The sequence below is a fragment of the Neopsephotus bourkii genome, unplaced genomic scaffold, assembly GCF_033783945.1.
Source record: "Neopsephotus bourkii isolate Nb327-2 ecotype Australia unplaced genomic scaffold, CSIRO-AGI_Nbou_v1 NB_593, whole genome shotgun sequence".
Lineage (NCBI taxonomy): Eukaryota > Metazoa > Chordata > Aves > Psittaciformes > Psittacidae > Neopsephotus > Neopsephotus bourkii.
The window spans coordinates 720644-735789 of NW_026901094.1; the positions used below are offsets into that span (position 1 = coordinate 720644).

General features: G+C 47.9%; 1 protein-coding gene across 2 annotated transcripts in view; it reads left to right on the forward strand.

The window, feature by feature from the left end:
• Positions 1-8681: 8681 nt before the first annotated feature.
• Positions 8682-15146, forward strand: part of MIB2 (MIB E3 ubiquitin protein ligase 2) — a 36754-nt gene continuing 30289 nt past the window's right edge. For both annotated transcript variants that reach the window (XM_061351535.1, XM_061351536.1), the window contains exons 1-2: positions 8682-8801; positions 9261-9379. The gene's annotated coding sequence lies outside the window, so the exon portion shown is untranslated. The remainder of the gene's footprint in view (positions 8802-9260; positions 9380-15146) is intronic.

Genomic DNA, 15146 nt, shown 5'->3' on the forward strand with positions numbered 1-15146 from the left:
GCCGCCTGGGCGGAGGGGAGAGAGGAGGAGGAGGAGAAGGAGGAGGAAAACTTTTGCTTCCCATGTGCTGCAGCGCAGGGGGGGCGGGAAGGGGGCACCGCCGCCTTTGGCTCTTCCCACCTCCCTCGCCGCAGCACCGACCGGAAAAAATAACCCGTCGGGACCAGGAGCGCTTCGGCCCCCTCCCCGCGGCAGCTCCGGGAGGAAGCGGCGGCACCGGGGCCGAGAGACGGGCCAGGAAACCGGCGGCGGCATCCGGCGGGACCGAGGGGGAGCCCCCGAGGGAACCCGATACCGGCGGATGGGAGCAGTGCCCGGGGTACCCAACCCGCAGCGCCTCGGGAAGCGGACGGGGATGCCGGACCCATCGCCCTGCGCTGCCCCCGCCGCACCGGCCCGTGTCCCCGCCGGTAGAGCGGAGCCCCCCCCAGGCTCTCCCACGTGTTTGTTTTCCCCTCCCTTCTCCAAAGCAGCGGACAAACCCGCTGCTGGCACCTGCTGCTGCTGGGGACACCTGCGGTAACAAATGGGGACATTAACAAGGACGTCTTCAAGGGACCTTAAAGCACATCCAGCTCCAACCACTGCCACAGGCAGGGACCGCTTCCACTAGAGCAGGATGCTCCAAGTCCCTGTGTCCAACCTGGCCTTGAACACTGCCAGGGATGGGGCAGCCACAGCTTCTCTGGGCATCCTCGTAGTAAAGTATTTCCTAAGATCTAATCTAAATCTACCCTCTGCCACTTTAAAGCTGTTAGTTCTACTTTCCCATCCCTGGCAGTGTTCAAGGCCAGGCTGAGCAAGGCTCTCAGCAAGCTGGTCTAGTGGAAGATGTCCCTGCTCATTGCAGGGGATTGGATTCGGATGAGCTTTAAAGGTCCCTTCCCACCCAAACCATTTTATCATTTTATACTGCATGGGACAGAGAAAGCTTTCCGGAGCCCTGCTCATGCTCTGAGCTCAGATCCGCTATGGAAGAATCCCAGATCTGTAATGAATCTTGCCTGCACCAGCAGCCTGGCTGTCAGGTTGGCTCATCTCTTATCTGTGCGCACAGAGACACTTCCTCAGGAATTCTGCCAAGTTCTGTATTTCAGGCATCTGGGGAGCAAGCAAAAATCATAACAATTAATTCTTCAGCAGCAATTCCCCTCCAAGAATCATGCATGGCTTTATAAATGTTAATCCAATGAGCAGTACAGTACTGCTGGGAATGAGCTGAATGGCGTTTCTGTCCCCCTCGTTTTCTGATGGGAAAACTGAGGCACAGCATTCCTGTAAGGATCCAGAGTAACGCAGGTTTTTATGGTGGGGTTTTTAACCCAAGCCTTTTAAGTGGATCGGGTATGTTGTCTGAGGTCTCTGCCAGACCAAAGGGGAGACTCAGCCTACTGGAAACCGGGTGATTTGGCCACCGGTCCTGGCTCAGAGTACAGCTTCCAGAAATCATTATAGGTTCTCCTTAATGAATTAACTGATTATTCCAGGCTCCCTGTTCTGCTCTTTCTGAAAGCCAGAATAACACTAAAGGGATGCTTCATGCAGCCTGTGTCTGCTGTGGATCCATTGCATGTAGGACAGGGATAATCTTGTTGCTGATTCCCATATCCAGTTTAAGAGACACTCCACCTACAGACACAGACACTGACTGTCTCTTTACCTAAATGTCCTGGGGGATTGCTGGATGCTTCAGCATCTTTCCAGGCTGTTTGTCAGGAGCTGGAATGTCTTTTGTCTGCATCTCAAGGACTGAGGAGGCAGCCTGTGGGATGAGGATTCTGAGTCTGTTTTGCCTCTATTCAGGACATTCTTTTTCCCCCTCCTGCTCTCATTAATTACTTCCTCATGTGCTGGTTCCTGCCTGAGAAATACTGGGAATTTCTGTGGTTTTGACTCTGGAAAAGGTTAAAATCCTGAATTAGGGAATGCCTATCTGAGAGAGATCTGATTGACAAAGATTCTGCAATCTAGCACTTTTCTATGCTGTAATAAACTCAAGTTATAGCTTTAGCTCCATATTTCTGCACCACATCTAGGGCCAGATGAACAGCACAGGCCCAGCAAAGAGCCAAAGGGTTTGCTTCTTGCTCATGCTTTGCCAGGATTTCTGTTATGTGGCCTGCTAGTGAAATCCCAGGAAACAGAGCTGATCCCACATCCCCTGCAGTCAGGGGTAAACCCCTCCACTTTGCTCCTGGTCTTCCACATCAAAACAATATAAGGGCCCCACCACTAAAGTCTGTTCTGGGACCCATGGCACAAACCCCATCTTCAGAGCGATCATTTTTATTGTGCCTAAACAGAGAAGTGCCCTGAGCTGAACAAACTGACCATAGGTGGCAGCTCTCTTCAATTCCAACTCCAAATGCTTTGTGCCACAGGGATTATCTGCCCCATGCAGCATCTTGGAATGAGAGAGGTGGATTCTTCTTCTACAGTGCAGTGTTTTTCCAGGGGAAGCTTTATGCCTGCACAAGCATTCTCTTGGAATCAGTGAGGACACAGGGCCTTTTTGTTTTACTTTAAGTTTGGTTTTATGCTATCCAGATGTCCATGCTGCATTCTGAGCGTCAAGCTGGAAAGATCATTTATGAGGAACTTAAGCTGGCATCCCTGCACACTGGGTGTCAGCCAGGGAGATTTCAATCTGGTTTTTAATACCCCCATAAGCCAAGAGCTTACGTCATCTCTGCTTTGCCACTGTCTCTTCGCTGTGCCCATCAGCAGACAGGATACAGATTTAGGCTGAGATTCTCTAAATTATTGATTTAAAACACAATAGATTTCCCTGAATCATGTCTTTGGTTTTGCAAATTTCATTCAGTGTCCCACTACTCCTGCACAGAGATAATGGGAACATAATCTAAATGGCCTTGCCAGAGAGATGCTCTATTGATTCTGAGGTCCACATCTGTTTGCAGAACAGTGACATGAGTATCTCATCTACCACCCAGATTGGCTACCTGGGAATCCTTCTAAGGTAGTTGCCCTCAGCAGCCTCCTTCCAGGTATTCCAGCTAGCATGGAATGGGTATGTTTAATAGTAAGAATTCAACAGGGAGAACAACCCAGAGCTATAAAGATGGAAATCAGCTCCTGTTCTATATTAACCTGTCAAAAATCCTCTGCATGGCCAACGATCAAGTTGACACTAAGCTAATTACAGAGAGACCTTTAAACACAGAAGGCTCTTACCTGCCTCCATTTCCAGCTCCACATGCCTGACCAGCCCACAAGTCTAAAAGTCCTATTGCTCATTTGCCCCCCTGCACACATACCAGAGCCCCCCCTTGTACAGAAAGCCTGCAGAAGTGCCTGGTACTCTCATAGCTGCTGTGCCTGTGAGCACAAACAGCCACTTTGGCACATAGGCACTCAGCTCTTGCACAAAAATGCCTGTTCCAGCCAGCACTGCCTGCAAAGCCCAACCTCAAGGAGCATAAACTCTGTTTCTTACATAGCACTAAACAAGAAGCCTCATAGAAAGTGACTCTCCTGGCCCTCTTTATAGGATTTAGACAAGAAAAAAAGCCCCTTTAGGGCAAAGCAATTCAAGCCTCTCTTCTCCAGATGATGAGAGCATGATGGTTAGTGCACTGCCTCTTAGACTTCATTCTACAGTGCACTGTTGAACACCCCGAGGAGAACAGCACAGGACAATTATGCTGATATTCAAGCTTTTATCTCTGCAAGTCTGCCAGTTACTTCCCTTTTCCCTCTTTATTTGCCTGCTCTCTGGCTCCCACTGGCATGGCCTCTCTACCTCCAGTTCAGCACAAAGGTTCACTGCAGCATCTTGCATTCTCCCACCAGGCTTCGTATCTGGCATATGGATAGGGAAGAGAGATACCTGTAAGGGAATGCCAACCCAGCCTGGGCACCAGCTGCCCCCCATGCACAGCTGGAAGAGGAGCCTATAGGGATGCTGGGGAGGGACCCTTCATTAGGAACTGTAGTGACAGGACAAGGGGTAACGCATTCTAACTTAAACAGGGGAAGTTTAGATTGGATAGAAGGAGGAAATTCTTTACTGTGAGGGTGGTGAGGCACTGGAATGGGTTGCCCAGGGATGTTGTGAATGCTCCATCCCTGGCAGTGTTCAAGGCCAGGTTGGACGAGGCCTTGGATGAGATGGTTTGGTGTGAGGTGTCCGTGCCCATGGCACGAGGTTGGAACTGGATGATCTTAAGGTCCTTTCCAACCCGAACTATTCTATGATTCTACTCTTCTGGTAGGAAAAAGAGAGAAGTGGCAAATGTTCAGTGTTACAAGGTCTCCTTCCTCAACAGCCTTGAAAAGTCAGGCAGTCCTACAGCAAAGAGGTACTGTCCCTTCTGATCAAGCTCCCTGTGTATGACGGGATTTCATGCTCTGGGCTTCCGTGTGCTGCATGAGCCAGTGTGTGCAAAGATCCTTAAACCTGGACTTCCAAAAGGCCTTTGTTTGAGGACTGAAAGGGTGGGGTTGCTTTGTGCCTGTTTACTTCTAAAGATTAATACAGTTTTAAGACAGGATCTGGCAACATTTAAAGCAAGAGAACTATTCCATAACAAGATTGTGTATCCAGCACAGCCAGACAGGCCTAAGGACCTAATTCCCCTTGGTGCAGGGAGCTACGATGCCAAACCTTCATTTACAGCCACAAACAACTTGACCCCCAGTACATGAGTAAGTTGCTTAAATAATTGCAGCAGCAGAAAAAAGGAGGATTAGTTTCCATGTCTGCTCTCTGGCTGGGACCAGATTCATCACTGCTCTAATCCTGCTGATTTCACTGCAGTCACACTTGGGATCACTTTGGGATTTTGAAAGCTACATTAATGCAGCAGGATGGAGGCTTTCCCAAGCATTAACATTCTGATGGGGTAGAAATTCATCCCATAATACAGCACTGAGAATGTTAAAGTACTAATGAAGCAAAGATGCCTGCTGTCACCACTGCTAGCTACTTAGAGCAGTGTGGACAGACTTCCCTTGCAGAATTCCATATGCCATATTCATTAGGCACAATAAATAAACCATATTAAAGTGATTTTGAAATTCCTTAAGCCTAAAGTTAGAAATATATTAAAGAAATCAATGGAAATTTGCCTTTTATATATCTATATATCTATATTTCTGTATCTCTATCCCTATCTCTATATATCTGTATCTATATCTCATTTCCTCATGCTTCTCCATGTGCTTATGCCGAAATGGGACAGCAGGCAAGGGAAGAACTCCCTATTTGGCAATTCACTAAGAGCTTCCCTATTAGAATCCTCTACTCAGTCTATTCAGCCACTCGGAAGTGAATGGGATAAGAGGGTAGATCCCACTCACGTCATTTTATAGATGAAACCAAGACAGGGGCTGCTTCAGAAGCAGAAAGCAGTGCTCCTCTGGACACCTCTGGCAGCCCCCAGGCTGAATACCTGCCACCAGTGTATTTGTTTGCCCTTTGCCTTGTTGATGGCAGGCTCCATTCCGCAGATGCTTTGCCAAAGTTTGGTAGCAAGTGTTTTAAAGCTCCCCCTGAGAGCTCCAATTGATGGGTGAAGACCCAAGCTGTCGCCAGTACTCTTCATCACACTTCAAAGAGCAAGATGGCAAGGGATTGGCAGCTGAGGGATTCAGGAGCCTGTGCAGACACACAAGAATGGCTCGGGGGAAAGACTCCACTGAACTCCAAAGTGATTGGATTCACACCCCTGGGAGTCACACAAAGCTGGACTCGCGCTTTGCTATTATTTATCAGTTAAATATTTGCTGTCATGTTTATTGGATGCAGATGGTGCCCCCAGACGCAGGCCTTTTAGTGTATACATCTGTTAGATAACTGTCACGGCATCTTTGCCACAACTCCTGGCTTATTTCACATCTCCTGCTGTTCAGAGCAGCTCCTGAAAGGCCAATGGCTCAAGACAGCAGGGGACAGTTCAGTTGTTACAATCTGAAGGATTCAAGGTTTCCTTTACCTTGGAATCATACATTTTTCCAACAAGAAATACGGATTTAAAAACCAGGATAGTTGTTTTTCAGTGCTAAAAATTGTTGGAAAGGAAGAAAAAGGAATTCCCTTGGGTTTGGATTCTATTAGGCTGTGATTCCATTTGCTCCAGAGGAGACCTAGATATGGAACTGAACTTCCTCAAAGGTAATTCCCAAAGCTGGGTATTGGATGTAGGTCACTTTCTGCTTGTTCTGAGGCTCAGCTGAGCTGGAAATACTGTTCAGTTTTCCCTAAAAAGTGGAATCCACACGTATCCCTTCTGTTGTATCCAGGTCACTGCGTCTGAAGGCAGTGCCACAAGGTGTAACTGTAACATCAGTGCACATCTGCAGCGCATGAGCTAGGGAAAGCTACTTCCAGGCTTTGCTTTTAGGGAGAGAATCCTCGGAAACAGTCTTTCCACACACAAATTCCTGTACTAAGCATGCAAAACAGGCACTGCAGGACAGAGTTGTTGAGGAAGATGTCCATCTGTACATCACCTAAAGACACGTTTTGGACAACCTGCTTCTCCTAGCATCCCACCTCAGTTTTCATGGCTGCATTTTGACCCATTACTTCTTGGTGTACCCCCTGAGCACACAAACCAGGTTCTTTCTTTCTGCTCAGTATCAGCCTAGTGCATGAGGGCACTTCTGTACTCTCAAGTCCTCCCTTCTCTAAGATGCAGCACTTCCTACATCTGTCTTGCAGTTGTAAGCCTCAGAAGGAAAACTCCTTACATCTCGCAGGCTGCCTTTGGGTTACACATCCCTGCATGGCTCATTCCTTGTCACAAACGTTTCCCACAAGATGGGATTCATTGGAGCTCACGCTTATTTACACACCGGAGAGGTCTGCTGTTTGCAGTACCTTTGGTGCTCAGTACAACCAAAATACCCCCTCTCCAAAGCGGTTACATTCAAACAAAGGCAAAATCCCATCAGAATAATCACAGTGAAGTTTTTACGCTGCCCATGGACTAAGCTGCTGATGCTGTATGACTTGGTCTGGGCGTGCAAGGTCACGTTTACAAGCACTGTCAAAAGTAAGGCCCAAGTTACCTTGGTATTTGTTGAGTGAGCACAAAAGAAGCTACTTTAAATGTGAAAGGCTCTTTTCAGACAGTTGCTGTTGGCTGGGCTCCCCTGGCTCCAATGTATTTCTATGTTTATGCCAACATATAAATCTGCCTGGTAAAAAGCAAGCAGAGGGAGGAAGCATCACTGCCTGCTGAGATCCGCTTACCACATTCCCAAACACTTAACAGTGCTCATTCTCCATCTTCTGGCCAAAGGGTAAAACGCACTGCAGGTCTGCTCAGGACCAGGGCGCATTCAGTTCACTCATTTCACATTCATGTTTTCCCAATCCCCCTCATGCATGCGTGTGAGCGGTTTGGGCAACATCACTTTGGTGCAACACAGAGGACGAGGGGCACGGAGTCGTTCAATTTGGCTTTTATCAAGTGACAATGACAAACGTGGGTTTGGACCCATCCCTTGTGCCCTGTAGGTATGAGTTATGGTGAGTGGAAGCAGAATTTTGCTCTCTTCAGCCTTCATAAGCCCTCGGTAACTGCTGCCTGGTGTCTTTGTTTCCTCCTCTAGGGCTCTAGATAGTATTCCCAAAGGGATAGTGGGAACAGGGATGGCATGTGAGGTTTTTATGGCCTTGCTGCCATCTTGCTGTTGTGAGTGCAGGGTCTGACACTGGCAAGTCCTGTTCTCTTGTCTTATCACTCCGAGGCTGCCGGGGCTTGCCATAAACACACTACTCAATTTCACTGCTGTTCTTCGCTATCAACACAGGGCACTTTTAACCCTTGCTCTGCTCTGCCAGTCTACATTAGCAAAGACTCCATGTAAAACAGAATTCCAGTCCATTAGCTTCAACAGAGCCATGCTTGATGTGCCACGGAGCAACAGAATGGACCAGGCAAGGGTAATAAGAGTGGTTTAAGGTGTGATACAAACTCCTAACCTGCCTCTGCCTCGTTGGGGAGAAAGTCATTATAGAGTAGTATTACCTTATGCTGTTAGATTCTCACACCAATGATCCCATGCAGGCAATACCCGAGCTATGATCTTACCCTGCAGAGGCTTTCAAAGCCTTCCTGGCTATTTGCTGAGTAAAGACACATGGCACCTTGCAAGGAGTTACACTGCATTCCCGAAACTCCCTACATTATCCTAAGATCACCCCAAAAATGGAACACTTGAGTGTTTAAAAAGGAGTGCATTCATTCCAGCGGGTTTTAATGGCACAGAGGAAACAGGAATCAGTTATGGAATGGTTTGTGTTGGAAGGGACCTTAAAGCTCCTCCAGCCCCAACCCCTGCCACAGGCAGGGACCCCTTCCACTGGAGCAGCTTGCTCCAAGCCCCTGTGTCCAACCTGGCCTTGAGCACTGCCAGGGATGGGGCAGCCACAGCTTCTCTGGGCACCCTGTGCCAGCGCCTCAGCACCCTCACGCTGAGCATCGCTCCCAAACCTGGATCATCCCCGGCACCACAAGCACGTCAGCCGCAGCACCCACCCCACCCCACGCTCAGCCGGGCCGGAGCCGGGGGCGGGGGCGGAGCCGGGGCCGGGGCCGCGCCGCGCCGCTGGGGCCTCCTGGGAGTTGTAGTCGGCGGCGCCCCGCGGGCGGGGAGCGGGGCAGGCCCAGGACTACGTCTCCCAGCGTGCCCCGCCGCTGTCACCGGGCTGCGGGAGGCCTGGGCGGGGCGCGCGGGCGGCCCCGGGGGAGTGGGGTCGAGCGGCGCCGCTGCAACACCCGCGGGGCGGGGGGCGTCCGCGGCCCGGCTCCTCGGCCGCTTCCCCGGGGGTAAGCAGGGGCGCCTCGGGCGGAACGGGGCCGGGGCAGAGCAGCGGCAGCGCGGGCAGGGCCGCCTCAGCGCGCGGGGTCGCCTCAGCGGGCGCGGGGCCGCCTCAGCGGGCGCGGGGCCGCCTCAGGGCCCGGGCGGCACCGCGGGGTCTGTCAGTCCCTTTGGTGGGTCTCTGGGCGCCGCGGTTTCGCCGGGCCCGGGGTGTTCGGTACCTCCGGGGGCCGTGGGGGGAAGGAGAAGGGCGGCCGCGGCGCTGCTGCTGCTGCCGGCGGCGGTGGGGAAGCGCCTCCTCCCGGGGGAGGCTGCGGCCGGGCCGGAGCAGCCGCGACTGTGGGGTCCGGTGCCGGGTTCGTGTCTTCGTCCGGCGGAGGGCTTGAAGAGGGAAGGAGCCGGTGGCCATGGGCTGCAGCTGCGGTGCTCACCTGGGCCGCTGCTTGTGTTTTCTCCTTTCTCCCTAGGCCACTGTAGCGGGTCTGTGCTGAGGATGAATGAGGGGAGGAAGCAGACAGAGCCCTTGGCTAAGGACAGTGGCTTTGTGAAGTGTTGTCCGAAATTCGTTCTCTCTCATATCTGTCAGGTAAGTGCCTGGTTTTTATCCTTTTCCTCCCTTGGGCTAAGCTGTGACAAGGTCTGCTGGAAGTGGCCGGTTTTCTTGGTGCCATGGTTGAGGCTGTAATAGGGTGCGTCTGCTTGGTCCTGCTCCAGTTTTGTTCTTTTCTTCTGGGTGGCGAGTGCTGGGTACCCGGGAGGGTGTAAACACAGATCCTGTCTTCCTGTTCTGGAACAGGTACTGCAGGTCAGTCCTTGCGTGCTAAGGTGAGAGCTGAAACGTTGGCAGTGATTCCTGCCGGGCATTTTGTATCGCTGGCAGGTGTGCTCAGGTCCAGAGGGAGCTGAAGCACATGCGGCTTTCTCTCTCCTGTGTTTCTGTGCAAGAACTGAGAATCAGTCAAACAAGGGGCAGACTTAAACGTAGAGCGGGTGGTACAGCCGCGCTGGAAGCAGTCCGTGTGCTTGTTCTGATTTCCCTGCGGACGCTCAACTCCAGAACTTACTTTCTGAACGTAGCAAATCCTAATTTCTGACGCAGTTCGAAACAAGGGAGCTCTGGCTCACCTTCATGGAGGTCACTTGGGCTTGGCTTTGCTATTCAACCCTCTCTTTTTTTGGCTGAGAGCCTCATTACATCCTCTGCACTTCTCTGTTGCTATAGGAAGAGTTTATTTGGCTCAAATGGGATACAATTTGTATTTATTGTCTGTTTAACAGCTCCTTGGTTTCTTAAACCTGCTTCCTATGAAGAACAACGCAGTTGTGCATCCTTCTAGGTCCTTCCTCCATACTTGATTACCTGTTGAATTTTTCATCTGTGGTTTCAGGATAAAGACAAGTGAATTCTCAAGGGATGCAGTTACCCTAAATTACCCACATTGTTATGATTGGAATGATGCTGTGTGTCACGTTGATAATAGAAATCACAAAAAGAAAGCTTCAATAGCCTCGGCAGAGCTGGGGAAGCTCTTGCCCAGAGCAGAAAGCAAAGCTCAAAATGAGTTAGAGGTGTCTAGGTTTGTGTCTGGAGAAGCTAACTTCCATTTGGTGGATGCTGGTTCCCTTCAAGAAGTTCCTCCTTAACTCAGCTGACTAACAAGGCAGTAGATTGGGTGCCAGGTAATTCATGCTCTACTCCCAGCTCTACCACTGATGTATCTTGAGTACCTTATACCTGTTTTCCATATTATTCTTGTCTGTTCCTGTGGTGGAAGGACATGATTTCATTTAGTGCCTGCAGCATGTCAGCAAACAGTTACCTAGTTGTTGTTTAACAGTGTCACCACCATTTCTGTTTTCTTGAATCATTCCTCTCTTTTTAGGCTTCAGAAGGGTAAAGATGTTTCCCATCCCTTTCTCTTTGTACAGCATACCTCTGTGAGCCACTGACAGGAGAAGGATCTTCATACCTGTATGATATTTGGGTTAATTGTTTGCTTGTTATGATAGTGCTTGTAGCTTCCTATGTTTTAATATTTATTTTGGGTGTATGTTTAAAGCTTTGTGACTATCCTGTGCTCAATTAGTGTATAAAGAACTGGTTAGTTTCCTGCTTTGGTTGGCAGTGGCAGCTGATCCACTGCTGGGATTGTCTGGGAGAACTGGGAGGCCATGCATAGCCTCTTACCACTAAAACTTCAACAAATATCCTGGAAGTTGCAAGAACTGTGGAAATACTGCAAGTGTGGAGGTGGAAACTGTCTCCTTCCATTTTTACTTGGAAAAGGGTATATTCATGGCTACTTTGATCAACAAGTGTGTGGCTACATGACCACCATGGGCTATTCAGAGCTCGTCTCTTGCCTTGTGTTTGTCTAGCGTTAGTATTGGCTGCTCATGCATATGCTTGGTTTCATATGGTTTCTCTGAAGTTGAAGGCTCTCTCCAACTTGGTAATTAAGCTCTCCTAGGTCATGTTGCCCCTGCCTGCCTGTTCCCATCAAATCTGTTCTCCTCACTCATCATCTCTGGTGCAGAACTGCTCCTGGGCTCTGGTAGAATTCAGGGTCATGCTGAATGTGACCATAGCACTTGCAACAGTGCTGATCGTGCCTTTTCATTTTGATTTGCTGTTTTCCAGGGATCCAGGAATAGAATGCAAAGTCCTGGAAGCAGACTATTTGAATCTTAATTGGTTTGCAAGGATTCTGATTCATGGCTTATCAAGGGCACTTGTGGAGGGGCCAGGGTGTTGTAATATAGTGTGCTTGGAGGGAGACAAAGGCAAGGATGCACGCTGGATCATGGGTTGATACCTTCTACTTGCTATCCAGAGCTGAAAGATAACATCTGTACTTCTAGAATGTACAGACTTTGTAAATGAATTGGTGTGCATGCTGAGCCTCAAACCTTCATTAAGTACCAGGGAGGAAAACAACAGCAGAGCTCAATTCATTCTGCTCCTATATAGCTGATGTCTCTCTAGCCAAAGGCATGTCAGGTTAGATTAGACTTAAACCTTTTGATCTGCTTTCAGAGCACAGAAAGGGCAAGTTCCATGCTGGAAAATGACAGGAGTGTGGTGTTGACCATTCTGAAAGCCTGAAGGGGAATCTGAAAGTTGGTAGGATGACCTATCAAGGAGCTTCAGCAGGTTTTGTGCTCTAGCTTGCTTTATGCCAGAGTCTGAAGTAGCTACTTTTCACTTCGAAAAGTTGAAGGAAGTTGTGTTCCTAACTCAGCTGATTTATAATCCTGTTGTGTGAGTTCCTATGAACAGCCTATCACAGAACCACCGTACTGTGTTTTCTCCAACCACATGCCTACCAGCAGGACATTAGTGTTAATTCCTCTTGACTTTTTTTCACTCCTGCAGTGATGTTAGTCTTCTGCTTTGGAATGACTTGTAGGGAAACTTACTGCCTTTCTGGACAGACAAGGCAACTGTGTAACTAGATCGGAGGATTTTAAACTTTTAAGTGATTTATCCCAGATTTTCATGGTAAATAGGATTTGAAAGCTGGTGTGAGGGATGTAGACCTGAGCTTTACTTAAGGGTTCAATACCACCAGCTCTGATCTGGCCTCAGAGGTATATTGGAGCATTGTCTAAGAGCACAATTTAACACAGTGTCAGCAAGTTTTTGTTTGCTTTCCTTATGCCACAGGGATCCATGAAGGGTATGGGAAAGTTAAAATACCATTTTTTCCATGTAAAGTGAAAAAGACCTTAGTTCAGTCTTAACAAATAATTGTTTGGGGTTTGTTTTTTAAACCATCACCTGGTGGTTTTGTGTGTTTTGGGGCAGGGTGTGTGTGTGTTTACTGTAATGCAATGTAAATTTAACTCTGAAATCTCTGTTGAGGAAAAAGTGGATTCTCATCAGTCCCAGCTGCTGAGCTTTTCAAGGCTTGAGGCAGCAATCTGCAAGCTGTCAGGTCCAATTAAAGCAAATGGCTGGAGCTGTTTTTCTCCCTCCTGGAGAGAACACAGTTCATCAAGAGCCAGAAGGAAATATCATTGGGATCATGAGCAATTATCTTGTGGGATGTAATAAGAAAGATCCACCACATGCCCAGTGTGAACTTTCACTTATAATTATTCTTAATTCTCCAGTGGGCACATGAGTGCTGATCTCACCAGTTTAAAGCCTGAAGCTTTTGTATTCAGTAGAAGGTGGTAGAAGGAACTTGTTCTTTTGTAGGGCTTGACTGATGTTGACTTGTAAATCTGAATTTTTCAGCATCCCTGACCTGGCAGAAGTTATCCCACCTCTCTGTGTGTTGTTAACTCTGGTGGGCAGCTAAGCACCACACAGCTGCTAGCTCACTTCCATCCCATGGCATAGGGAGGAGAACTGGAAGGGTCAAATTGAGCACTGTTCAGCAATAGCTAAAACACAAGTGTGTTATCAGCAGTCAACACTGCTTTGGTCACAGATCCAAACCAGAGCACTGTACAAGCTACTGTGAAGAGAATTAACACTGTCCCAGTCAAACCCAGCACACTGTAGTATACCAGAACCTCTGTTGTTGGAAGCCTGTGACAGCTGTCTATTTTTGGCTTGCTGGTGGTGTTTCCCAAAGGTTGTGTTTGCATTTGTATGGTTTAAAGCAAATATTGACCTACTCTGCAATCCAGTTTATTTCATGGGTTTAGTCCATTAGTTAACATGGAGCTGATTCATTAAAAATACTGTGCTACGTCTTTGCTCCTGGTAGATCATGTGCCTGATACTGTCACTTTCTATTTAACTTATTTTGTTACTCGTTGCTGACAAAAATCCCTTTTTGGTCTATAGAACTTGGTGACAAAACCAGTTTGGATTGAGGCTATGCAGATGAGTGCTTGGTTTTTGGAACAGGTTTGCTCTTCTGTCTCTGTTGTCATCACAGGTGGGTTGAAGTTTGAGTAAAGTGAGAATTGAAGGTTCAAGGCCAGCTCAGCTCTGGTTAGATAGCTTTAGAAGGCTACAAGCTTTTTTGTATGCCTTTGTACCCAACTGGAGGAAGTTTTGTGATTAGTATTTTTCATGAGACTTCAGCCATATTGAAGATGTGGGGTTTTCTGGATCCAATCTGTGATTAAAATAAAGGTTGAGGTGTCTTCTAGCTGAGATTTCAGTTGTGGTGCTCCTGGATCCAGAGGTCAGCAGTACTTCCTGTGTGTTTAACCTCAGAAGTAGAGAGGACTTCACAGTGTTCAGGTATAACCACAAAGAATACTCATCCCATGTACTTAAACTCAAGACATTTAAATCTTATAACAAGGAAGATAGAAGATAAACCTGCAGAGGTTTTTAAATACCGTCTCAACCTTTGGAAGCATTATGGGATGCTGACCTTCTTGGGCTATGGAGCCATTTTTGTCCTAGTGCATCCTCCTTGCAGTCCAGACGATTACTTGCACATCATGAACCCAAAAATGTAAAGTGTGTAACTTCTCTATAACTTCTTCCATCTTTAGAGTCTGTTCTGAGATCGTCTGACATTTTTTAGGGAATCAGAATGCTGGGGTCAAGCTTCTCAGAAGGGTTTGCACAGATCTAATGGTATTGAATATTAATACATTTGCTGGAGCTTCTTAGGCCTTCATCCTTTAATAAGGTGAAAGCATAAATACTAAACCAGCGTGATAGCCACTGAGAGTCTGCGACTTGAAAGGGAAGGCAGCCTTCCCCTCTCACCATAACAACTCAGTGCTAGATTACACTCGGTGTGAACTGAATGTAAAATTCAGTTCAGGCAAAACAGATCAATGGGCTGGCATTTGTAAAGGACAAGTGTTGATTGTAGAGGTAAAATGCACCCAATGGCACCTAGTGCCTGCCTGGCTAGTTATTTTTAGCACTTGCTCACTCTCTGTCCCAGTATTTCAGGACGTGTGCCTGCTCTTAACACAGCAAAGCTGAGATGACAAGATATTAATCCCTGAGCAAAGGCATATTAATCACCTGCTTTATTCTGTTTATATAATACAGTTAAATATACTCTGAGAGCAGGTGAGGTTTGGGGCATGGAAATGATTTAACCTCATGCAGGCTTTTTCTTGATTGATTGGTTTTAACAGTGGCAGCTGCCCCATTTCTATTTTTCTTGCTTCTGGGAGCAATTTGTCAGCAGAATGGCTTCATTTATCTGCTATCAATATTTAAGCCCCAGAAACATCATCTGCTCTTTCCTCCTCTGTGCCAGTGATGCCATATCGTAAAATTTAGACTAAGCAGAAATCCTGGCAGCACAAGAAAAAGTGAAGCAAAGGATCATTGAGACCTTGTGGCTTCGCAGTGGAATGTTAAACTATTCAGTCAGGGCAACAAATCCTTTGGTGGGCTGAGAGGAATAGGGATTTCA